Source organism: Siniperca chuatsi, linkage group LG7, assembly GCF_020085105.1.
Source record: "Siniperca chuatsi isolate FFG_IHB_CAS linkage group LG7, ASM2008510v1, whole genome shotgun sequence".
Lineage (NCBI taxonomy): Eukaryota > Metazoa > Chordata > Actinopteri > Centrarchiformes > Sinipercidae > Siniperca > Siniperca chuatsi.
In genome coordinates, this window is record NC_058048.1 from 29,781,895 (window position 1) to 29,809,053 (window position 27,159).

A 27,159-nucleotide genomic window follows, 5' to 3' on the forward strand; every position below is an offset into this window, starting at 1 on the left:
CGTCAGCTGACAGAGACACTGGAATTGACTTCTCATGTCAGAGAGAGACAGAGTGGGAGGGTTGACATAGAGAGAGGCGGTAGATGAAGAGAAGAGAGAGAGAGAGAAAAAGGAAAGGGAGAGAGGGCGAGGGGCTTTTGTGTGAAGTGTGTGTTCAGACTAATTCATGAGCTTCCCAAAGTGTCAAAAATGACTCTTTGAGGGAAAAGAGGATCAGACAGTATTGATCATATTTAGGTTATTTACTCCCAGTTAAGTTATTCACTGAGCTCTGTACATATGGTGGCATCACTAAAAAGTCCAACATGCCAAGAAACAGGAGCAGTTGGGCGAGACAAATTGTATAATAATCTCTTCATAGTAAGTTAGTAAAAGTGGGGGTTTGTTTCCAAAGTCAGTTTATATACCAGCTTCCTGCTTTGACTGGAACCTGCCATACTTACTGTGGTTGTGTACAGTTTTCCTGTGTGGCAGTCTGTGGATGTGCAGAGCCACAGAGGCTATATATAACTTCCTAATGCACAACTATAAATCCACCTAAAGCCTGAAAGAGGTGGTGTTGGAGAGGGGTCAGGGGAGTGAGCCAAACGAGGTTTAGGAGCTAAAAAGAGGCATTGTGAAATGAGCGTGTAGAAAGAAAGAAAGAGACAAAGAGAAAGGAGGAAAATTTGCACTTGCCCATTAGTTTATGCACTCTCTTTATACAGTCATGCTGCATTAAGAGAGTTACACAAACCTAATGACAAGGAGAGACAGGGAGGGGAGAAGAAAAGAGAACAGAAGGGGGACAGTATGTGGGGGACGAATAGAGAAGAGAGGGCAGTTGGGATGGGGGAGGGGAGGGGGGGTGGCTGTAACATCTTTTTCATGCAGGTGACACTGAGGCCATGAAAACGGACAACTGAATGAACACAGTCCAGCCTGTGACATTTTGTGGATGCATTCATATTCAATGTAATCCGGCCTTGTGGATGCTGCACTAGAACTCTGCAGTTTGTTCTCAGAACTCAGAAATGTGAATATAGCTCATTGTCACAGGATGTAGCTGTATTCACAGACAGTTTTAAAGCTGAATCCATCATGGTTTTAATGAATATGTTTTTATATCCATCTGTGTGGTGAAACACTAAAAACCAGGCTTTTAATGTGGTCGCAGACACTCTGCACCTGTCCTCTCCCACCTGTTCAGTTGACAAAGCCAGTGCTAACTTCATTACTGCAGTGAATATTCATGTCCATGTTGCCAGTTGATATATCACTACACACCAAAAACAATAAGATTAAACAGCCTAACTCAAGGCTACACGCTACAGACTATAATCACCGTAGCTGTAGTTTGAAGAAAGTTACAGGTTTCACCTTTTTAGGCAGATTGGCTGCATGTTTATTGAAAGCAGCTGAACACTGCAAAAAAGTGAAAAGGTGTCAACACTAAGTTGATTCTGATTTATTTTAAAGCATCACCAGTTGTCTTTCACTTCTATTGCATTATGCTAAATATAACATACGATTTTTAAATATAGTATTTTTGACCACTGTCCAAAGGGATTAAAGACAAATATTAATACAAATATTTTTAGAAAAGTATCTGCTCTTAAACCCAAGATGCTTATTATAATACCTCACTACAGGGCTGGACTGGGAATGAAAGATGGCCCCTGGGCTCCCCCGACACCACCACCCACACACTTAAACAAGATTACATTAACGTACTAAAATAATACACTATATAACACCTAATATTAATTCCAATTAGACAATACAGCAGTTTAATTTCTAGAGATTTTGTTCTTCATTAAATCCTTGTGCAAGAAAATTGGTGGTTAGTCTCTAATTTTTTAGTTTGTACTAACTTGTCAATAATCATAACCATTCATGCACAACAGTTAATTCAACATTTCGAAAGTTTGCTGTAGCACGTCAAACTGTTTTTATTAAGTTCGTGAAAAGTGACACTGACAAGCGCATCGACTTTATGAAAAATTAAACATGTTTCAACAAAAGGCACCTGATATATTGCTAAATAGCCAGCCAAACCTTATCTTATTCCTGTTGTCTTCTGTCTCACCGCTTCAGCTGCAGTTGAGCTGGGCTCGCTGGGCTGAGATGATTGATTGGTAACGGCGCCAAATGAATAATTTGATACTTTAAAACATTTGGCTGCATCAGCCTCAAGAGACTTCAACCTCTTCTCTCTCAGCTTTTCAGCACCACCTTTCTGTTTTTTCTCTTTTTTTTTTATTTGTCCATCGTGCTCCACTCCTAGTTATCCAAGTAATGTCATCACAGAGGGGAAAGGGGCGGGCCCAGGTAAAGTTACCATCTACTGGACCAACAGTAATTGGCTGGGAGAGAGGCTGACAGACGTAATACCCAACCGCAGTGGGCCGGTAGCCCACTGGCCTGGGACGGTCAGCCACACTGGTGTGTAATCAAAGATGAATCTCTCTCGCTCTTGCTTTGTGTAATTTTGGCACTCTGTTTTTGCAGATGGGCTGTTAATGAAGGCACTGAGCCCAGAGGCCAGGAGAGGGATTTAAAGCTGTTATTGGGCCAGCCCAGTGTCAAGGAAAAAAAACAATGGGCTACCTGATTTATGGACCAGTCAGACAAAAAAAACCCAAAAAACAGTTGTGTCGGCCCAAAAGGCACATCGGGCCCGGGGAAAGTGTCCGGTCTGCCACATGGCCAGTCCAGCCCTGCCTCTCTAAGAGCTGTAACAATTTGTCAATTAATTCTACATATTAATTGACAAAAAAAATAATAATCTTGATCACTGATTAATTGTTTAAAATAATTTATCAAGCAAAAATCCCAAGCATTTGCAGGGTGTGTTTCATTGTAAATTGAATATATCTGAGTTTTGGACTGTTGATTGGATAAAACAAGCAATTTTAACTCATCACATTGGTCTTTGGGAAATTATGATGGGCACTTTACCGTGTTTCAACATTTCAAAAAATAGATCATCAGAAGTCATCATTAGTTGCTGCCCTAGCAGAAACAACTAATATAATATGATCAGTGTGAATGCACAGCTGTGTGTATCAAGGCATGTGTCATGCACCTTCATTTGAATTAGCAATCTGTGTGTTGTTGCTGCTTCATAGCCAACCAGAGATAATCAGCTGGAGAGGTGCAGTGAAGATGTGAGGGGGTTAATGAGCTGCAGCAGTGCAGTGAGAATAGGCTGCTGTGACAGGATGATAATTGTAATGAGTCACAGTTGTGGCCGGCCGTCATATTATACAGGTCTTTAAAAGGATTTATTAGCTCTGAGGAAACAAGAGACAAGAGCATGAGAGTAAATAATAATTAAACCTGCATTAAACATTATTTTTGTATTTATGTGGAATTAAAATCAAACAGGGAAAAGGGGTTGGCCATGGTGTTTAAATGACAGAATTATCACTAACACTGCAGCTCTAAAGAACTTTTCCTTTCACCATCACTACCAAAGAACGAACAAATACCAAGAACATAGCTCTTAATGCCCATGTCCATTATTTTGTTTCCTAATGCCTTTTTACCTGACGGTTCTTGGACCACAGTAACTTTGCTATGATTCAGTGTCAACAGGCTGTGACTTGTGATCAAAAATTCCAGTTTCATAAATTGACTGCAGTCTAGTTACTCTGCTACTGTTCTACTGTCTTACTTTGTCACTTTGGATGAGACTGTTACATTAAATCTGAAACTACTTCCAGTAGAAATCTATGGGATGCCTTCTGCACCTAAGCTCTTTTGTGGCTGGGTGCAGTGTCTTTTACAATCATCTGCAGGCAGATTTGAAATTGAATTCTCCTTGTATGGTTTTCTCACAAGGGCTTTCCTTTCAACCGATGAGTTTTCTGCGATGATGTCTGCTGGAAGGTTGTGTGTGTCAGACTGTCCTTAATCCCTGTATCTCTCAGCCTAAACTTAATTTCAAGTTTAGGTGACACCACTGCAAGGCACAGCAAAGACTGTATACTGACATGTTATACTGTCTTTGCTGTGTTTGCCTTGCAGTGGTGTCACCTAAACTTGAAATTAAGAAAAGAAAACAATACAATCATTACACTAAATTTATCTTGAGGGGGGGGGAAGGCTTACCCAACTGAACATAAGTATACGAGACACATCAAATGATTCAAAATAAGAAAAAGAAAACCTAAAACAGCAAATGAAGCCTGGACTCATTTATGCACAATTAATGAACACAATTAATGAACCAAAGTGAGGTTTTATATACACATAGTTTAGCCTGTACAGACACAGCAGGGGGTAAGAAAGAACATATTAATTCTACACAGCAAATAAAATGTATAAGGATTTAAGTAAATAAAGTGTACATATGCATATGTTTGGCCTATTACCAACCCCCCAAACATTCAACTCTAAAATTATTGAATCTAAATAAGGTGCCCTGTTTGTTGACCCCCCCCCCGGCAGCGCTGGAACTTGGCCTCATCAACTTCCTGTTTGAAGATTATAAGAGGCCATCTTAATCAGAAGTCAGAGGTGGACCCAGCACACAGAAACAAAAAAGGTACTAGCAACAATGTCTACAGAATGTTAGCTAAAGTGTATGAACAAAATTAGGAGTTAAAAAAGTTACCAAAAAGTGCTGTTTGAAGCATCATGTGGTAGCCCTTGTTTGTGTGTCAATGAAGCTACAGGACTAGTGAGGAAGCTAGCTAGCATTAAAGACAAAGCAAACTAAGGAACACAAAGTTACACAAATCTACTTGGTCATGTATCGTGACTCAAACCAAACCACTGTTCCTTTGGGCTAAAAGTTAGAAATTTTTTATTCTTGTCAATGCTGGATTAGTCTTGCATGTGTATGTGTGTAGGCAGGTGTGTGTGCACAGGTGGCTGTGTGTGGATGTACAAATATGATGTCTTTATTGAATATATACTGTGTGTATATGTGTGTGTACTTGGTCCAACCTGCCTGTCTGCTGGTCCAAATGCTAATACATTCATGCCTCAGCACTTCTCTTGTTTACTCCTTTACTTATACTTGAAACTATACACCGTCATCAGCATAAAAACTTTCCCTGCTGAATACCATTAGCCCATATACCAACTTTTAAAAGGAAAACCACACAATAATAGACTATTAGTCTTCCCTTGAATCCATACCTCCCTCCAGCACTCCTCCTTTACTTAGCATCAAAGTCTGCTTGAACTTTTCAGAGCCCTCCCTGCTTGTTTTCTGCCATCATCTTTAAAAGAGCCTCAGCATTAACAACGGCACACAGCGGAGGGATTCATAATAGAATATCAGTGAGTGCTTGTTTGGATTCATTGAAGTCTACAGATGATTAGATCAGACAACCATGACCACTGCTTCCTCTACAACGATGCAGCAGGCTTGTGATCAGCTGTGGAGTGGAGTGCCCTGACATGATGGCTACTCCTACAGTACGTAGCTTGAAACATGGAACATTTACATGTTATGACCCTGTTCCCTTGTTTGGAAGTGTTTTATTGTTAATTTATTCCTGTGCACACATCATGATATATCTTTCTTTGTTTATTGTGCACTAGTAAACACAGAACTAGGGCTGCAGCTATGAACTATTTTAGTAATCGAGTATTCTACCTATTATTCCATTGATTAATCGAGTAATCAGATAAGAAATGCTTTATTAAAGAGCAATAGTAAATATGCAAAAGAGAAAATAAGACGTGTCTCTTAAAATGAACAACTAATTGGTTTCCTTAAATTGCATACAATAACGTGAAAAAATAAACCCATTTAGTGGATTTAAGTGCCGCATTACATTCTGGGTTTAAAAAATAAAACAAATTCTAAAATGCAAAAACAAGCACCTTTTGCTTTAAAAAAAAAAGTGAATATAAACTTAGGTTGAAACTTGTAGTTCTGAAACTTAACTACGTAACGTAAGCCTTTTCTGTCTTCTTTGTGGCATTTGTAGGAGGCAGAAACGAGTGGACAGGAACTGTGACTATCATAATAATAAATAACATGAATGAAGCTCAGGCTTTCACAAACTGACTGCAGCCTTTTATTTTCTGTGGTTACTATCTTGAACAAAACCTAGCTAACTTAGGGACATCATAACTAGCCACCACATTGATTTACGTTAACTAGCATTACATATAGCCATAATTAACGTAGCCTACATTCTTTACTAGCCTTCATGTACCTCTGTGGACTGGACGCAGAGACTGGAACGTTATGCTTTCTGCTGAGATGCTGAAGCACAGACGTCGTGCTGTTGTGGCTGGTTCAGTTTTACAACAGACACACTGTACAGAGTTTTCGTGGACACTTTGTCTCTTCTCTGCGCCCCTCGCTGTTTTCTCTGTCCTCCTCCTCTGTGTAACCCGCGCTGTCTCTGATCACACAGCGTCAGCGCGTTGTGCGACAGTAATAATCATCCGTGCGAAAAACAGTGCGCTGTATATAGCTATATGGATTAAACAAAGCATTGATGCAAATCATTTGATTTGATGATTTTCAGTAATTGAGTTACTCGAGGAATCGTTTCAGCCCTACACAGAACTGTTGGAATTCACATGGATTTTATATACAGTACATTTAGCAGATTTGGCAGCCCGGTGATGATTTCATTGACTATTTTGCCAACTCTCGCACAATGGTGGATTGATCCCCTTGACAAGGCTTATTTTAAAGCGATACCCTACCAGTTTTAAAAATGTGGCATTTCAATATGAACTTTTTTTTTTTTTAAGAACAGACTGAAAACAAATGCTCAGAATTTAGATTTTGTGTGTTTATCTGTCAACAGTAATTGTTTTTGTGTGTACTCAACTATGGGTTTCCTTTGTCATGCGTGTACATTGCAGTTCATGTTGTGTAGGTTTGTTTAGATGGCTTAATGTAGATAAATGAAATAATGTATCCCAAGTAATCCCAAGCATTCTTAGTGACAGCTAAATATACATATTTGTTGTATATGTGGTATGATATGTAACTGTTATCAGTTATAATTTAACTGAATTGAATCCCAAAGCTTGTGTCCTGGTTTAATGTTCGATGCTGCTGTAACTGTAGCACACAACTGTCTTTGTCTATCATGTTATTACTCAATTATAAGATTATATAAACCCACAGAGGATGGTCATTAGCAGATTAACTGCTTCTTGTGTTTACCTTCATAATTGATTGAGCTCAAAGTGAAACATGGGACCTCCTCCTATCACGGGTCACCAGGAAGCACTGCGGGCGCTGCTCCAAATAAGGTCGACTTCCTGCAGCAAGCAGTGACAGCTGGAGCCGTCACACACTGAAACGTGATGCTTTGATGCTGAGAGTGACAAAGGAACACATACTGTACCTTTACTTCACTCTATACCTGAAGCCTTTTCAACCAAGCTCCACTACTTGTTAATCCTAATATACCTGCCCACTAAATGCTTAACCTAACCTTTACCTAACGTTTGCCCCAGCTTTTAAATCCAAATCCCAAAATGGCTCCTTCCTAAAATAAGAACCACTGTGTCTTCACTTTAGAGGATTTTCACTTTTTGTGAAACCATCTCTTAAGTACAAGCACACACACACACACACACACACACACACACACACACACACACACACACACCTGTAGTGCCCTATGTGATGTTAGCGATGTTATCTTGAGATCAAAGTAGCCGGCTGGCTTTTAAAACTCAAGTAGTCTAATTTAATTCAGAGGCAGACAGCCTGAGAAGACGTTTGATAATCTACACTGCCTGATGAGATTTTCTCCACAATGAGTTGTGGAAAGAAAAGGAAAAAGAGGGAAGGGAAAGAAAAGTTGAGTGAATAAGGGACAGATGAAGAAAGGGATGTAGAAAAGAGTGATGGAGGGAAGAGGACGAAGTGGGAGAAGACAGCACAAGAAAGGACAAAATGGGGAAAAGCGTATTCAAAGCTGATTGATCATCTAGGTTTTGCTCATTTTTTGAATTGCTCTCTCTCTCTCAGCTTCTTTGCTCTCTGTCTCCTAGAATCTCACTCTATCTCTCCTCCCCTTTCTCTCTTAGAGTTTATAAGTCATCTATCAGATACAGAGACATGTAGATGGAACAAAACTCATTCCTGCAATTTGTTCTGTTTTTGCTTCCATTCATTCCTTCTCCTCCGTGATGACATCCATTTGTCAGCTGCCTCTGCGTCTTTGAAAGGAATCCATTTGCCTCCGCGTTGCTTCGTTTCTTCATTGCAAAGAGATGCAGTTTACCAACAAATGCTAAAATATGGAATGAGAATTTGTGTCGTGATGACTCAGTGGGTTCAGCTATAACATCAAATCTGACTCATGATTTCCTCTGTCATCTCCCTCTTCTGCTCTTCCTCTCTCTAACCACTGTAATGAAGATGTTTGAGAGATAGAGTAAAGGCGTGCAGTCTAATTTGTTTTAGACTGTTTCAGTGCTGCAGTTTGGGGATTTATTTAATTATTTTATTTTAAAGCCTGATGTCGGCTATCTTCTTCCTCTGAGCTGCAGAGCTCCATCGTTGTCCAGAAACTATTAAAACACATCAGTGAGCCTCACTGTTGCACTGGGTGACATGTTCCTTCATCACCATGAACACACACACTGTAGTTTATTCTGACTCAGCCCCACACACACCGTCCTGCTGCCCCAAACACTCACTACAGCACCACATGTGGATTCATCCGCCGCTGGAAATAGTCCGTTAAGAGTTGATTTTATCAAATGTTATCTATCTTATCTATCTATCTTATCTAGAGCCCAATCATTCAACAGATAACCTGGTCATCAATGTTCAACAATTATTATTATTATTATTTTTTTTTTTAAGGTTTTCTCTTTAGCTTCGATGAATTAAGAAACTGATTCTGGTCAGATTACAGAGGATTCTCCTACAGAGACCAGTCCAGTGTCCATATGATGTTATTGCTGTTCCTGAAGTTAACTATTACGACACGATTGCAGTAATTATTCTATTAACAAAAGTTGTGAAAAAATAATCAACAGAACTTTTCAATTTTGTTCTTGTTTCAGGTGTCGGGAAGGATTGATCTGGCAACCAGATGACAGAAAGGTAAGTGATTAACTTTATCGTTTTTGAAACTTCAAAATCCAAATCCAAACACTAGTTAAGAGTGGCAATTTCTTCACCAACGCAGATCCAGGATGTGTAATCTGTACCTTGTTGTACCTGTCTTTCTGTATCAGAGACTGAACTCCATTTGAACTGTGAGAAATCTCTGAAGAAACATGCAGAATCAGCTTTATTGCCAAGTAGGTTTACACACACAAGGAATTTGCTGTGGTATATATATATATATATATATATATATATATATATATATATATATATATATATATATAGGCTTATATATCATATAAATAAAAAGAAGCAGGCTTTGGTCACGACTTTTGTATATACATAAGAGGATGGATGGATTGTAGACTTAAAAAGGAATGAATGATAATAGATTTAATGGCTTGATGGTTGGATAAATGAAAAGCTGTATCTATAGAAGGGAAAGTGTCAAAAAACAGCAATCATTGAAGAGACAGATGCATTATGGGTCATACAGCAGAGAGTTTTGGGATCAGGCATGCTCGACGATCAAACACATGGGCAACTTTGGACACACATTTTTACAAAAAAAAACTGAGTTGAGTAAAACCCCGAAAGACATACATGCACATCCACACACAAACAGTAGCGGCCCACCCGTCCTCTAATGCTACCACTTATCTGCTTGCTGACCACTGACAGTCAAATATCTGTCTGAATAATGGACTGAATCAGATTAGAGTGGGCATTATCTGGAAGTGGGACCGCAGTAATGACAGAACATCCTCTATCTGATCACAATGGACCCACCACGTTCTATCATCTGTATAAACTGCAGTCATTCATCCACACTCGTCTGCAATGGGATTCAAACAGACCGCAGATAAGGGGCGGGCGGGGCTTCCTCTGTAAACAACTGATGCATGTTAAATACTGAGTTTTAATAGAGATGTTGATTAATGTATCAGTGATGTAACACTTGAGGAACAGACACACATGATGGCTGTTAAGCCAATTATAACTCTGATTAAGGCATCATGAGGGATCAGAAAAATAATGTAAAATATCACTCAATTTAACTGTCATTTATATTTTCCCACTGTAAGAACCTCCTGTTCAATTTCCTCCAGGACCGGTACGAGTGACACAGCTTTTATTTAGACTCAGTACACTTCTTTTCTTTTTCTGAAGGTGGGGTTCAAATACAAATCACGCTTTACTTGATCAATTTAAGGATATATTTGTTTTGTATATCATGTGGGCAGCTAAACTTATACATATGAGGAGTAGAAATGGCAGTAGAAAACAATTTAACACAGAAAATGAAGCGGTCTTGACAATACCTAATGTCCACTATCCCAAAACAGATATGAATGCAGGTTTTTTTGTTGTTTTTTTAATCAGTTGCAGTAGCTTTGCGTTACATCCCCAGTGTTATATGATTCTAATGGAATCTAACTGGAATCGGGACGAACATCACAGCAGGAGAATTCATTTTACAGAACTATTGAAATGGCAAGCAGATGGTGACATAGTGCAATGTGCTGTCAGAGCATTTGTTTGGAGTTTTCAGTGCTCAGCTGATGTTCACCTACAGTGAAAACTCCTACAATGCAGAGTTTACAGTCCGTGTCCAGTAGCCAGTTTCATTTTGGATCCGGTTTCTTGTTGGTATTAGACCCAGATTAATTAAGTCTGCGTCTAAAAAATATCTCTCGTGGTTTTTCGTTATTAACAAAGAGCAATGTACAAAACATAGCCCATCAGTGTCTCAGCACAGTTTGATGCTGCCGTGTTGGGATAATGTTCTCATTCAGTCACATTTACGTTGTAACTCAGGCATGTCAGACACATCTGTGTACATATGATACCGCTGTTATGACTATGATTAATGAGGTTCTTATTAATGAGCTACTGTCTCTGCTGTTTTTAGAAGAATACAAAGGACTTCATTTGGCAAGTCACATCTCACATATCCCTGAAGTCTACATTTAACCTGTTTAGACTGTTCGAGGCAGCGTCCAGACATCCGACACCCGAGCACCAGCTCCACTTGACTTCATCATCAACAACCTTTACTTCACTTTAAAAGAGGATTCTCATTTACAATGGTGTTAAATTACAAAAATGATAATCCTTCTTTATTCATGACATAAATACAAGATGAAGCTTTATTGAGGGAAGTTCATCAGCTGAATGAGTTGAAAGCTCCGACATGTTTTCTACTGGAGGACCGCTGATGCTATCTTTTCAGAGCATGAGTGATATATTTTTAGTACTAGCTGATACCCAGAACTAATGCAAGCACTTAGATTGCTGCAGGAAAATGACTTCAGATTATGTCCTCCACCACTGCAGCATTACAAACTTCACCGCCTGAAAATATTCCGCCTTGGTTCACGCAGGAATGCTCCCAAATCACTCACAATGTGTTATTTTGGCTTCATTTTCACTTCACGTACATTATAGCTTTGTTTAAACCCCAGTACAGATACTGTGTGTTGCATACCAACAGGCCTACCTGCAAATGTTCAACTATTTAAAATTTTTTATTGGTTAAAGGTGCTTAATGTTTTCAGTCACATGATGTTCAGAACAGGAAACCAGGTGCTTAGTCCGCAGACCACAGTGGCTGATGATTCAGCAAGCAGTTAGTGATTTGTCACCTTGTTCAAAATGTTCCCTTGTGTTCTCAGACAACCCTAAACCTGCGCTAAATATAAACAGCCAAACTACCTTGCTTTTAAATAAAATGGCTGAAGGAAGATAGATCATCTCTTTATTGCTACACCTCAAGTTCTTAAGCTCACCTTCTCCTCTGCTCTCTTCAGCTCCAGTAAAATCTCCCACTCTGCTGTTTATATGAGCAACAGTAATAGATAGTTGTAGTGTCCTCCACATATAGTGCCTGTGTTTCTTTGCAACCCTGTACTTGTCTGTGTGTAGTTTGTAAGTGCCCACACACTTCATTCTGTATGTGTGTTTAAGCATGTACAGGCCACTTACAGTAATACAGTATGTGGAGTATATGTGTAGGTGTGAGTTCATGTTTATTTATATGTGCTTAACACTTAAAATATGTTTTATGTATGCTAATGCATCCATGTGCCTAACACGGGTGTGTACCTGCTTACTGTGTGCGTGTTGTGGATTCTCTCCTGTTATGAGCAGAGTGGCCTCCCTCAGCCTTATAAAAACAGAGCAGCAGTGATGCTGGAGTCAGTGGAGGATGTATGTAGAAAAGATTGAGGTATCATTATCCAGACGTAGCAGATGAGAGAATGGCTGCAAAAATATTGCACTTTATATGACATCGATAAAAACTTTGAAGCGTCTAAGACGTGATAGGTGAGTACAGAGCAGTGGCTTTTCATAATACCACAGTGCATATTTCTAAGCATAACAGAGTATAAACTGTATATCACGAGGAAATATGAGGCAGGAAAACTGGTAGAAGAAGGTATGCTGTCCTGTTTCTGGAGCAGCTTCTATATCACAACGCCTCAATTGACGCCAGTGCAACTGATGACTTCAAGAATGCATTTCCTGTTTTGGAGTGTGCTCTGGCAGACTTGAAGGATAAATGTCACCTTTGTTCAACTCGCAATTGGAGTGATTGGCCAATAGAAACAAGGTTGTTTTGCTGTATCTTGTGTTTGAAAATTTAGTCTTTTTTTCAATTGGTGTGCCGTTGTCCATTGTGCAATGTTATGCTACCAGACTACAAACTGCAGCATCGCATCATACACAGATCCCAGTTAATGATCACTCTGGTCAATATTGGAAAACAAGCAAACAGTAAGTGAAAACAAGCCCTGATCCATGCAAAAACGTGCATTATTAAAGATGCAGAAGTGAATAAAGAGAAACAATTAATTCACTGTTAGGTTGCTTAGTGGGACCGGAGGGGGGGAGTTAAACAGAAAACAGATGGATTATATGATGCTTCATTGTACCAATATGTAAGTTCCACATTTGGCTCTGCTGGTGCCTTAGAGAAGTTTATTTATTCATACAGCCCTTTATGACAGTAAAGTTTCAAAGGCCTTTTACAGAGAGTAAAGAAACATAAGGACACATAAATAATAACCTTTTCAGAGGAGCCAGATCCCCTCTCTAAGGATGACCACTTGAAGATTTTTTTAAAAATAGTAAAACGACTATGTGGCTCTTTTTAAATGACTGTGGACATAGTGTAGCTGACTAATAGTAATAAGTGGGAAACCGATTCTCACAATTGAAAATACACAGATGGCCTCAGACACCAGACGAGTTATATAAGTGGAATCGGACACCAGCAGCCTGTTGTGCCTCTACGCCGCAAATACATCGTTTCCAGCATCAAGATAATAATAGAATAATATACAACAGGTTATTTTTGCGGTGTTTATGAAGCAGTTCCCTGTTTCTTAGAATTATGCATTTTGGACAGTTCACGTGTGTACTGCATCCCTTCACATTTCTGATCACACTGACTGCTCAGCTACGTTTCTGGGATTACAGGAGGGCACGGATGTTACTTTATGCCGCATTTACTTGAGGTGGTAATTGCTGCTGGCACCACTTAGTTGCTTGTAACAGAAACTTGTAACCTCTTAAATGTTGTCTGCTGAATCTTTTTTTTACAGACTTTCGATGAGATTTTTGCTCTTCTTTTGCATATTTGTGTGATACAGCTATCCTCATCTTAGCAAAAAACATCAAAGAAGCAATCAGTCAGTGATGGTTGAATTATTAATGAGGCAACTGTATCATATGTTAGCTAGTTCACGTGTGACAGCATACATTACTTTCTCCTTATTAAATTAAACAGTCTTGTAAGTCTTTCAGTTTCGTCCCAACATGCTGCTGATCTTCAGCACTGTGATTTCTCCTTCTCTGGAAAGAGATGCATCATTTTGCAGTTTACAACATCTACACAAACACTTGATCAGTAAGAGGTAACATGAGGCTGTGGGGTTATTAACCTGTCAAACCAGTATGGCCAATGGACTGGTGCTCTTAAATTCTGGAATAATCTAATATAAACCAATATCTTTCTGTTTCAGTTAAAAGTGTTGATGTTTTTTAATCTCTCTGCCCCTTGTTCCAAATATATTAATAATTATTCATCATTGAAAATTAAACAAATGTTTGTTCCTCTCAGCTTGTAGCTGATAAGAGATCCGTTCCCACTGAGACGTTTCCCCTCAAAGTGCAGCACATCAGACCAGGTTCCCTGATGAAGTGCTTCTTTTCCCCTCTAAAAACTTGAAAGAAAATTTCAAAGCTTCAGCGTTTGATTGAGTTCCAGTAAGACAGTCCCACTACTGTTCTCTTGAATGGATTCCAATGGATTTATTTTAAGTCCTTAAAGTTTGCTATGTGGTCTTTGAAGTTTGTTTAAACTAAACCAATCCCTGTGTGCAGCTTGCCACACAAGCCTTTCTTCAACCACCCAAACTCATGGCAGATGGTGTGTGTTCATCTAGGGGGGGGGTCGTACTTTTTAAAGTCTTATGTTTAAAGATGCAAACCTGTTAGTGAGGGACGGTGTCCAGTGTTGAAACGCTGTGGACCAACAACAACTTGGACTGGACCGAATAAAGTCTTTCACAGATTGTAAGGAAATAAAACAGACTAGTTTTAGTGAGTTACATCACCAGCAAAAATGTGTAAATGGTGTGAGCTTTATTCAAGTTATCAACATAAAACATTATTAACCCTTACAAGTTCTATCCTCACTTAAAGGAACAGTTTGACATCTTTTATTATTCTTATTCTATACGGGGAAATCACCAGCCTGGCTCCGTCTAACAGCACCTCTCTTATTAAAGAAGCGGACAGACACATAGTCCTGGGATGTTATTTCCATTCCATTAAGTCTTTGTGGCTAACACGTTAGCAAAACGTTGCCTAGACATCCAGCAGAAATTGAGCAACATTGATACTTATTTGGAATTGGATTTGTGTCCTTTTTAATGAATTTAAGTCCGATATTCCCTCTCCGCTCAGCTCTGGTCTGGTCTCCACCCTCTTCTGACAGAACTATGTGGCTCTTTAGATGTTCCCCTTTCTTCAGCAGCTCGAACTGTGTCTTTCTGCTGTTTGGTGATGGACAGGTAGTGTACAGTGGGTTTATCAGAGCTTGTTTGATAAACAGCTGCCTGCTGCTGCTGGAAACACAGACGCTACTTTACAGTAAATGTGCTGTAAAAGCAAACCTTTAAGCTAAAGGAGGCTAAATATAAAGAGGCTCCATAAAGCTGCAGAGTTGGTGATAATTCTCTATGCGTTTGTTACTGCGAGCTATTCTTTTCACGTACCTCTGCTGACCGGCTGCTGTTGTAAAATCTCTGCTGAGCGGGGACGTTTTTTGTCTCCTGTCTTCCTACCATTCAGGAGGAGACAGACGGTTTGACCACAGCTGTCTCTTTTATCAACTTTGTCAGCAAAAAATAGAAACTGAGTAACAATCCGAACTTTCTGGCAAAAAGATTAGTCCGTGCTCTGACTGTCATTATTCCGTCTTCAGGTCTTTATCGCTGTCTTTGTCCACCTTTGTTCTGGGAGACAGTCTGCCAGCCTGCAGAGCCGAGCAATGATAGGCTCTTCAGCTGGACTCTGACACCAATTATCCTGCCGAGCTTTCCAAACTGGAACACACACAAACGTCCATCCGCTGCTCTGTCACACCACCTCTGGTTTCTCTCCCGCTTCCTGTCACCCTAATGTCTGTCTGTCTCTCTCTGTCTCTCTCTCCATCCTTGTCATTTTGTCTCTGTCACTCTGTCTCTCCTCTGCCTGTGTTTTAAAATCTCTCTCCCAAGAGAGTCACAGTGTCATCGTCTCAGTATTTACATGAAAAAGTGATATAAATGTCATTAAAATGCACATTCAAAAAAGGGTTTTTTAGATGACACAATGCAGCACTGCTGATTTTACTCCTTTGAAGCAGGATTTTACAACTCTGGAATTTATCACAGCAGCAGTCATTTGCTCTTTGCCCTCAACACTGTAAAATACTAGCTTTCCATTGTATACTATTATGGCTGCTATGTATTCACTAGCAATTTGAAATGTCTGTGAATAGGCTCCCCATCACCATATCATTGCTTGCTGCCCTGTGTAGTAATTACAATAAAACTGAGTGTTAGCAAAAGTTACTGATGACAGCTGCAGACTTGATTACCTTCAAGTCGTGTCATGTCTACCATTTTTACAAGAGGAGTCCATTTTAACGAACCACTGAACAACCCTTCATTTTTTTAAAGCTTGAGCTCACGAGCTGTACACTGATGTGTTTGAAAAAAGCTGGAATCTGTAGAAGTTATGTTTTATTGTTTTCTATTAAGTAGTTGTCGACCACGTTCATGTTTTGTAACATGACTGTGTGTGTGTGTGTGTGTGTGTGTGCTCTGTTGCATATACTTTTTACTTTTAATTGAATTTAAATGCAGAAAACACAAAATCATGATACGTTTTTGAAACTTGAACCTGACAATGTTTCTATGACCTAAACGTATTCTGTACTTGACTTGCCATGTTGAAAACAGGAGCTCATGTGCGCCATTTGAAGGCAGCGTTACATAATGTTGCCGTTAAATTCAGTGTAATGTATAAGTGTTGTGTGTGTGTGTGTGTGTGTGTGTGTGTGTGTTGGGTGGTTGCATGCTTTGTTTCAGTGACACAGTATGAAGAAATAAATAATTACTGCTCAAAAGCAAAGTGGAAACAGGCTCTGCGGAGGCAGTAGAAGTGACACGAGCTAGAAATGACTCACGCACACTAATTAAACCTGATTTGAGCCTTTTCTTTGATTCCATTACAGTGATGGCAACATTACATTTAGTTTTTTAATGTGTCTCTCGTGGTTCTGATCTTCCTGATTATTCTCTTGTAGACATGAAACCACACCATTACTGTCAATGCGTAACTGAACATTCATGTTCACTGAACATTAGGATGATAAGTCAATATGTGTGTGTGTGTGTCTGTGTGTGTGTGTGTTTTCAGTCTCTGTTGGTGTTCCAGTGTAATTAAAGTTTTAGTTTTTTTTTCTGCAGTCTGTTACTCTTTACTGTTCTTTCAGATCTGTGTGGTGACACTGACACACCCCTTCAACCCTCACCAAAACAAAAAACTTCAGCATATATCAACGTGTATTTTTCTAATAATGACTTGTCTCTCAGAAGCAATGTCAGAAGAAGCATGACACTGCAGAACACAGTCTCGTCTCCAACAGACAACGTTGGTTTCTTTCATCCAGGACTTTGATCTTTCTGTAGTAGTAGTAGTAGTAGTAGTAGTAGTAGTAGTAGTAGTAGTTTTAGTTGCCTAAACATAAGAAGACCTTGCGCATAGAGATGGCACATCAGAAAATGCATATTCTAATGTTAGAGGAAATCATTATATTTTCATTAAGTGTTATATTAGCTTTGTTAAGCTTAGAGAATCAAACAATGGTACTACATCATACACTAGTTTTTATATCCAGCATTTGACACTGATTGAGGCTTGTAGACTGATTTCTTGGGCGAAGCCCTGTGGGTAGTCTTTGGAAGGCACTAACAAACGGCCTATTTTGTTGTTCAGGTATGAGGACTTGTTGTTTTCTGTAACATTTAAGATTTTTACGTAACACAGCTCAATTGAAGTTTGTAAATGTGATATGGTCGATAAGAGATGGCATCACCAAGTATAGTAAGAAAGTAAAACAGAAGGAGGCCAGAGTGATGCAAGAAGAAAATCAATCAACACAAGCTGCAGCAGCTGTTTACAGCAGGTCCGATCAGACAGGAAGCGGCAGCGGCAGTGTGAGAATCAGTGGGCCGACAGAGCCACTGATAGTGAATTAATACAGTTGGTCATCTTAAGCGTCTGTCCGTTAAGGTTGCTCACAAAGGTTTGTCTGATGACATGAGGAACCTCTTTTATTGTAAAGGCTTGCTGTCAAACAGTGTGAAAACTCTTGACTGATTAAGTAAATGCAAATTTGATCCAAATTTAAAAGTCAAGGATTGATGGTTCTGGCCCCTATAAGTGTCAAGCTTTATTCTCTCCATTCCCTATTGCATTTAAATTTATTTAGTTCACGCTTTTATCCAAAGCACCTTACAATAAGCGCATCCAACCATGTTGATACAATCCAAAAATTGCAAGAATCATGCAAGTACATTCACTTCATCAAATATGCTGAACTGCTTCAAGTGCTGCATTTAGAAACAGCAAGAGATGAGGAGAGTTGGGCCAAGGTGCAGTCTGAACAGGTGAGTTTTCAGTCTGCGACAGAGGATGTGTAGTGTTTCCGCTGTGCTGACGTTCAAAGGGGAACGCGTTCTACCGTTGTAGAGCCAGAACCGCAAACAGCCAGGATTTTGTTGAGCGCCCCTTGTAGTGAGAGGGTAGCCAGCCGATTGGCAGTAGGAGAGCATAGTGGACGGGCCGCAGTGTTTGGTTTGACCATGTCCTGGATGTAGGTTTGGGCCTGAACCAGTCGCAGCACAGTAGGCCAGTGCCAGTGTCTTATCCCTTTAATTATCTTGTGACCCCTGAGATTCACCATCTGCCTCCAATCTAGGTTTTAATATCATTTTATTTTCAATCAAGTGTTTGCGGTTGTTCTGTTATTGGGCTGTTTTTATTATTATTATTTCAATACCACACACTTTTTAACTTTATTATTGAGAAGTGCTATTAGAATAGATTTACCATAACCGTACATATTATTACTCCTCCGTTGTTATTACTAACAGCAGGAGTCACAGGAAATAGAATTCAGAGCAGCAAAAACACTGTTTAGCAAACGCGTCTTCTCATGGACGTCCCTGCTGCTTCAGAGAAACTACGCACAAAACCAATAATTGAACTCTGTATGTAATTAGATTAAATGTGCTCACTCTGGTTCAAAGTTATTTCTGCAATTCATAAAAAATCACATTAAAATGGCAGTTACACTAAATCTATTGGTGATTATAGTAATTGTAACCACCAGTCTGTGTTATTAGAGGTGAGCTTTTTGCCTTCAGTGAGCACCCATTATCCATTTCATCTCCCTCTGTGCCCACCCATTGCTTTCAATTTACACACACACACACACACACACACACACACACACACACACACACAGTTAATTTGGGATACACAGATTCATGTGTGCACATGTTGAAGCTTGTTTTGTAGACACACACACACAGGCTGCTCTCTTCTGCGTTCAGATACAGCCTGTGTAACGCTCCCTCTCTTTCTCTATGAAACAAACACACAGACACACACACATTCCCGCACACACACCGTGATCATGCCTCCTGAAGCTGCTGTGAGTCCTGAAGCTTCGTCCACACTTGTTAGCGTGACATCAGGTATGTGGAGGATCCCTGCCTCAGCCTTAATTGCATTCCTCTGGGCTCGACTCGCCTCCCCTGGAGAGTCAACAATCTTCTTTGTGTCTTTGATCTTAACTAGCCTCATTAACTACCATGGCAACCGCGGGGGCTTCTGGGACGGCAGTGCTGTCGGGCCGTTTATTATTGGACAGAAATAAAGGGGCTGGCCTGGCACGTTCTGCTGCTGTAGGGAGGTTTCGGATTAGGAGGGATTGTGAATCACAATGGGTGCCGTGCTGTTTCAAAATATTATCTCTGAGCTAATTTTAATGAGTCCAGTCATTTTCTTTCCTGCTAAAACAATGATTTCAGCTTGGCGGTAATGATTTGGCAGCAGCTTATTGAATGTGAATAAATGTTTTATTGACTCACGGTGCTGAGGGAGTTTAAAAAGTTGTCTAACATAGATTTAACATGCAGAATACAATCAAATACAAAAGCCCTAATGAAAATCCTTCATTTAGAATTTACAACTCTGTTGTGTCAGGTTTTGATCCAGCTGTGCTATGACTTTTGACACTATAGGTGTGTGTGTGTGTGAGGGAATAATATCCATCCAGGCTTTCACATCCAGCTGTCAGCTGACTAACAGATGATTGGAAACCATTATGATACATGAAGTACTGTTTGCAGCTTGTCATTGTAATTTAAATATGTTAGGTGTTTTGGACTGGTGGTCAAAAACAAGCAATCTGAAGACATCACCTCAGGCTCCTCCTTTATTTTATTGACTAAACCATCAGTTGAATAATCAAAAGTAATGGACAGTGTAATTGATAACAAAAATAGTTGTTAGTTGCAGCTCTAAAGTCGTCATTCCTGTAGGATGGCCTGGTTCTAGACCTCTGAATCAGTGAAAGTAATGTCGGGGGACGTCAGTCGCTGTGTGTTTAGGCTGAACGCAATATCAGTCTGATTATCAGGCTAGAAAGGGCTGAAATGATTAGTCGATTAAACAATCAGCAACTATTTGGATGATCGATTTCACTGTTTAAGTCATTTCATTAAACAAAAGCTCAACTATTTTCTGGTTACAGATTAGATGTTTAATCAAACCAAAATGCAGAAACGTCTCTGTTTTCTATCATTGCTATAGACAAATCTTTGGGGTGTGGACTGCTGGTTGGACAAAACAAGACATTTGAAGAAGCGACCTTGAGCTCTGAAAACTTTTGATTAATCAAAAAAAGAATTGGCAGATTAATGGATAGTGAAAAGAATCTTTAGTTGCAGCCCTATGAAGAGACTTACTGGTTGTCCACGCTTCAATACAGGCTTTCTAACATTTACTTTAGCAGAGCTGGAATCTGCACATTGTTACTGATAATGAATGAAATTTGCAGCGGCACATTAATTGCGTTTGAATTCTTTGATGGGATTCCCGACAGGATTCCTGAGTCCATTAGGTTCTTGTCTTCTCTCACTGCAGCTCAGGGTAACACGAGGTGAACCACTAATGTGCCACTGTGCCCTGATGAGCCGCAGAGCGGAGCCTTTTTAAAACGTCTCTGCACAGTAAACATTGGCCCCTAATACATTTTACATGTAACAGTCGAGTCACATTGACCTTATGAAGCATTGACAGAGCGCTATTTCAGTCAGTTATTCTTATTTATGCAGGATCTGCTTTTATTTATTCATCGTAATAGTTTGTTCATCTTCAGACATAAAATCATAAATGTCAGTAATCCATTTCTTCCACATATCCACTCCAGACTACTTAACATTTTCAATGTCGTATTTAATGTCACGATTAAGGCCATTGATTTTATTGTTTGATATTTTATTTTTTGAACTGACTGCTGCCTCTTTCTATACGTTCCTGCTTCTGTTCTATACGCTTTGTGTTACATTCGCACTGCAATTAACTAATTTGCACCTTTTAATTAAACTAGGATTAATTGATTTATTTTATCCCTCTTAATGATTAGCAAGTAACTCTTTGTGGCAGTGGTTAGATCTGCTGAAATCCAAAGCTTGCCTGATTATATTTTTCTTACTTTGTTGTACACTCCCCTGGTGTTCATGACATTCTGCCCACCACCAGTATTTGTAGATTATATTGTCTATTAATTTTGGTTACTTTGGTGGGTATGAGGCCAAATATAATCATTACAGTTGTTGGGCCTCACCACGTGTGGAGAACAAAGACAGGGGCCGACTTGGAAAAAGTAAAGCCTTGATTAAGAGGCTTCAATGGAAAACAAAGGCCAAACAGTAAAATAGTGCCTAACTTTTACTTTCCTGGGAAGGTTTTTACTCTCTGGACGAGCAACAGACTGTCGGTGTTTGCTGAAACACTTTTTGGCTCCTGATTGTTATACTCCACCTAACAATCTTTCCCTGCAGAAGGAAGATACGGTTTTACCGTTTTCTTAACGGAGAGAAGGACAACCGCTGAGCCACTCTCTCCCTCTAAAGTTGACTGCTGCTTCCCTCCGCTGCCGCTGAACCCGCCGAAGGTGGGCGACCCGGCTACGTCAGTATCCGAGCCCGAGTGGACTCTGCCGTATAATCCAGACAGACTGATGCATAAAATCGCTATCAAGAGCAATCTCAAGTAAGAGCTTGTGTCTGAGAAGAGACAGATTTTATAATTGTGTGTTATTTCATCTAAGCTTCATTGTTGTGAATTGTGCTGTGCATTAATGTGGAAAGCAACGGAGCGCCATGTCCTGGCTCTGCTGTGTGTTTCGTGCTTAGCACGTTTCATTCTGCTATAGGGACCACATCGCTGGGTCATTTAACTGTGTTAGCTTTAGCCACTGTGGAAGCTAATAACTGTGCTTTATTAGACCAAAGTCTAGTAGCATGGCTGTTGAATGAAAGTTTGCTGTTCTTGTGTGATAAAGGGGCAGCTACTGTGCTGTCCCACGGCATTTGAGACCTCTTGTGCCTTTCTCTGTGTGCTTTTCTTTCTCTCTCCTCTCTACTGACCTATACACCTTTACACATTCATCCATGCATCTACACACACATCGCAAACGACACAGATTGCATGGTAGCATAACTAGCTACGCTCCACACCATCTTGAAGACAAATCAAGTGTGTCCTCCATTTTGGCTCTCCCTTTTGTTTGAGTTTTGCGGGTCTGCCCGCCATTTTGGATCTGTGCATGACAACCACCCACGTGGTCACGTCCGCCGTCTTCCTCGCATCCCCCGCTCTATTGTCCCACACACCCTATATGTTTGCTGATTGTTTTATGCTTATTGTGTTTAGACTAGACAATAGTGGTTGTTGGCTGAAGTTATTGATTATTGATCAGTGCCGAGGTTAAATAAACACTATTGTACCTTTTTTTTTTTTTTTTTTTTTTTTTTAAAGGGCAGTTACCTGTGGTTATTGCGTAATAATCAAATAATAACAGCTGGTCGTGACGGTCAGTGCTCGGATTCACCCTTCACTGTCTACCATTATTAATGTAAGATAGTACTTTAAATATCAGCATTTTAAGTGGACAGCTGCCTTTGAGACTGTTGGTTATTGGTCCCTGATCCCAGGGTGGTGCCCCGTAATTAATAATCCATATTAATGATTGTGATAATATTAATACATTTATTAACATTCATAAATATCTTTGATATTTTGCTAATAACCTAACCTGCCCTAGCTGAATCCCATCACAGTAATGTCTTTTTTATGGGTCTGTGTGCTTCAGGGAGGTCACACAGAGAGACCTATGCAGTGGAATTTTTACAGATTATAGACTTAGATTTAAAGATCTGCATTCACATGTGTGTACGTATGGACAAGACATTTGTTGTACCTGCTGTGTAGTGACTGTGCATTGCAGATTTCACCTCAGTCAGCCAGTCATTTAGTCAGCCAGTGAAACAGTCCGTCCTTCAGCGGAGGTGGAGATTGGAGCTGGGTGGTAATTGTGGTCTCTCTGCCTGCTGATAGCTACGCGCATCATTTCTATCTCTCAGCCCATTTACACAACCGTGTTTCTCATTTAGCTCTGATAGGCTGTAATACTCTCTGACACCACTCTGACACACACACACACACACACACACACACATTATGCACAGAGTGAAACAACAAGAATTGCTGGATCAAAATCTGTTACGGCAGCAATACAAGCGGTCACATGATCAGACAGACATCCAATTTACCTTCTGGTTTCACTTCCATACATGATAAATGGTTTAAATAATATGGTTAAAATAGCTATGTGTAAAAAGTCTCATGATCTGACTGCTCGTGATGCTTGTTCTCATGACGTCAACATGCTCTCAGACCTCAGCAGTGTTGGTGAGGGAAATCATGGAGCCTGAAAGGAGGTATTCAGGTATTTCCAGGTCCCATGTTATTCTAATACAAGACTTTATTGAGTCTGGTGACATCACACACGGAGCCCATATACAAAGTCCTTCTCACTTACCTCTTTTTCCCTCCCTGTAACAAATCAGCAGCAGGCACGCATCATCATCTCTCTCCCTGTATGTTACAGTAAAGGAATTAACAATCATTAAGCAAAGACTCAGATGTTCAGGGATTAAAAAGTGCAGTGCATCAGAGCAGAGGAGCAGCAAATTGTTGTCAGGAGGAGGAGGAGGAGGAGGAGGAAGCAGAGCAGGGCAAGAGGCAGCTCGTGTAGATCTAGGCTGTACTGTGCCAGGGTTTCCTCTACAGTGAGACAGAGTCAGCTGAGCCTGACCACAAATGAATTTCTGTGGACACTTTGTATTTGCTTAGACTTCGGCTCATGGCAAGAGAGAACTGAAGTTTGAACAGTGGAACCAAAGGTGATTCCAGCAGTCAAACGTGCACAGAGTGAAACAGCCCAGAAAACGATCATTTGGTAAGTTTCAGGTCAAAAGACGGTTTAAAACTTAAGAAAAATTTGGTTGAAAAATTAGGTTTTTTTTCAGTCATAAAATGTTTTCTCTCCTTGTACCGATTCTGATACCTCACCTCAGGGTATCTGCTGACAGCATATCAGTGCTTTTTTTCCCCAAATTTGAACTCTGTATGCCTTTTTGTTCCTTTTGTATGACCCCCCCCCCAAAAAAAAAAATATTATGTATGAAAATGAAAAATATGGGATATAACATTTATATAGTTAGCATACATGATAATGAATGATAATACAGAGAGGTAAAAGTCGGTGCTAGTTTTAAACCTAGATACACCAAATTCTTACATCGCTACAGTTTTACTTTCTTATTGTTGAGCATAACAGACTCCAATTTACATGGGACATTTCCAAAAATCATAGCTACGAAACAGACATCACGTCATGTCTTTATTGTACGTGCTTGCAAATGTGCACGTTCTTGGAAAGTGTCAGCAAATTGAACTTTAACCCAAATCCCTTTGGACATTCGCATAAAGGTAGAAAAAAAGAAGTGCAGGAGAAACAGGAAATGTACAAGAAACACTCAGGTCACTTCCGGTCTGTTGTGAGACACTGTCGATCAGCTGCAGGCTGGGATGAATGAAGCTGTGCAGAAATATTGATTGTTTCAACAAGGCAGCCAATGTATGTTTTGCTGTGGCTGCAAAAGAAACACATTTCATGCAAATTTCAATTCTCCTTCAAGTATCTGGCACAGGCTGCTGTAAGACTGAGGAGGAGGAAGAGAGCAGAAGACATGAGAGGAGAAGGGAGGATAGAATGAGAGGAGTTTGGAGAGAAGCAGCGAGCAGTCAGGACAGTGCCAGAGCCATGACTGCGTATTGGCCTACAAAAAGAGAAGGGGAGTGAATGCAGCCTTTGAATAGCTGTAATGGGAGCAGGCAGCTTCTGGACTGCAGACAGAGAACTACAGCCAAGTATTGACCCAACTGACAGCTAGCTGCCAGACGATGCTAGCTAGCTAGCAGCACTGGGTCAAATTTCTACTGGAGCTCCTTCAACTAATCAAGCGAGAAAGATTTCTGCTCCAGTCTGGCTTCCTCGCAGTCAGAGGGGCTCGATCGCTTACAACAACTCCATTAGCACTCGAGTTCACACACTACTTGTATTCTTTCCTTATGGAAGTGTGTGTTTGCATAATATGTATGTATGCATGCTTGTATCTGGGTAACCTCTCTGCCTGTTTTGCTCTTTGACTCATTCCTTTTGTCAGTCTCCCACTAAGGATTCATTCAGCCGCTCTGCGTTTTGTTTTGTTTTTCAAAGCCCTCTGCGCTGTGACTCCCACTGTGGCAAGGCAGTGGCCTTATTTAGAGGGGGCTGTCGTTGGGCTAATGTCAGCGGCATGTGCATCCACGTGCGTAGTTAAAAGAAAGTAAATGAGGCTTAAAATGTAAAATTTCAATGTGTGTCTTGACCAAGTTATTTCCTTAGACTCATGCATGTGTAGAAAATCTCTCTGCAGGGGTTGGCGGTGATTTCTGTCTCTCCAGAACGCTTTAAAAATCTTTTTCTGGGTTTGCTCAGATGACTGCATGATATCAATCTCATTTTCCTGCTGAGAAATGATTTACTCTTCAAGGGGAGCCACATAATAACACTCAGCACATAGCCAACTGTGTTTTTACCTGTTAATACATTTTACTGCAAATAAACAATATGAACTGACCTTTTTCCTCAATATCACAGACACTGCGATGCTTTTTAGTCTGTATTACTTTTTTTTTTTTTACAGTGCAGGGAGGTGAGGCATGAGACAGAAGCAGGTGGGGTAAAAGAGGGATCAGAAAAAAACTAAATCCAATAAATCTCAGTATTATTACTCCACAATTCATACAGTATTTAGTCCCAAATTCGAGGCATATAAATGTGTTGTTTAACTGAAGCAGGTAAAGAATGCTGAACGTGTTGGACCGAAACAACACATTGTTCGTGATCTTGCGGACGCAGGCCACATTGCTGGGGGCAAACGCTGATGGAGAGAAGGGTTGAAAGCACCTGCCCGGTTTGAATTGGAGCTCTGGAATCATTTTGGATTTCATGACTAAAGCTGTTTGTAAACTCTGTCATGGAAAAGTCAAGTATCGCCATAATGCAACCAACATGTGGGCGCACCTGGCTCAAAGCCATTCAGAGGTAAAGTGAACGTAGAGGAAGAAAAAAAAAAAGATAAAACCTTTTGCTTCATCTGCCAGCAGACTCTGGAAACCTGCCTGTAATATCTGCTGTGATTATTCACAAACACAACTCATAACCCACAGCAACAGCTAAAACTGTGAAAACACACCGCTGCTCTTATTAAACATTTACTTATGATACTGTACTATATTAATTCCAATGTTACAGCTGCCAAGTCACACAACAACAACAACAATAGACACTCAAGGTGGCAGGAAACAAAATACACCAAAGAACCGTAGATAATCATCTAAAAGCTGAAGAGCAACTAAGCCCAAAATGATATAAATATATCTCACAATCTAAGTATCCACTGCATAATGATAGTTTTGGTAATATGCTGTACATTTGAAGTGCAACAGTAAATTTTGTACATTAAAGGGCAACACACACATCCATCAAAACAGCTTCACTCACGGTGAATTTCACAGCATCGACATATTTTTTACTCAGGGTGTTTTTCTCATTTTGTCACTCCAAAAAATACTGATATTTTACAGCACTTGCTCCCCGGATCGTCACATGCGTACCTCACCTTGGCTGCTACTACTGTATGATGCAGGCGTCAAGTGATGTGACATGATGCCATATTTTGATTAAAAGTGGGGGATGCGATTCTGGAGAAATCCTACACCATGACATGATATAGAGCGTGAGGAGATATTCGCTGAATTTGACAAAAAGACGTGTACTGTATCAGAGTCGCTCACCCCACCTTTAATCATATATG

The 27,159-nt window shown here is 40.1% G+C and overlaps 1 protein-coding gene across 13 annotated transcripts in view; it reads left to right on the forward strand.

Annotated features, from left to right (window-relative positions):
• si:cabz01090165.1 (uncharacterized protein LOC100333421 homolog) overlaps nucleotides 1-27,159 on the forward strand; it is a 359,346-nt gene that overhangs the window by 66,344 nt on the left and 265,843 nt on the right. For 8 of the 13 annotated variants that reach the window (XM_044202660.1, XM_044202664.1, XM_044202662.1 and 5 more), the window contains exon 2: nucleotides 8,995-9,034. The gene's annotated coding sequence lies outside the window, so the exon portion shown is untranslated. Of the gene's footprint in view, nucleotides 1-4,434; nucleotides 4,532-8,994; nucleotides 9,035-9,168; nucleotides 9,235-27,159 lie in introns of all 13 variants that reach the window. The other 5 variants (XM_044202653.1, XM_044202661.1, XM_044202655.1 and 2 more) reach the window with 3 other exon arrangements.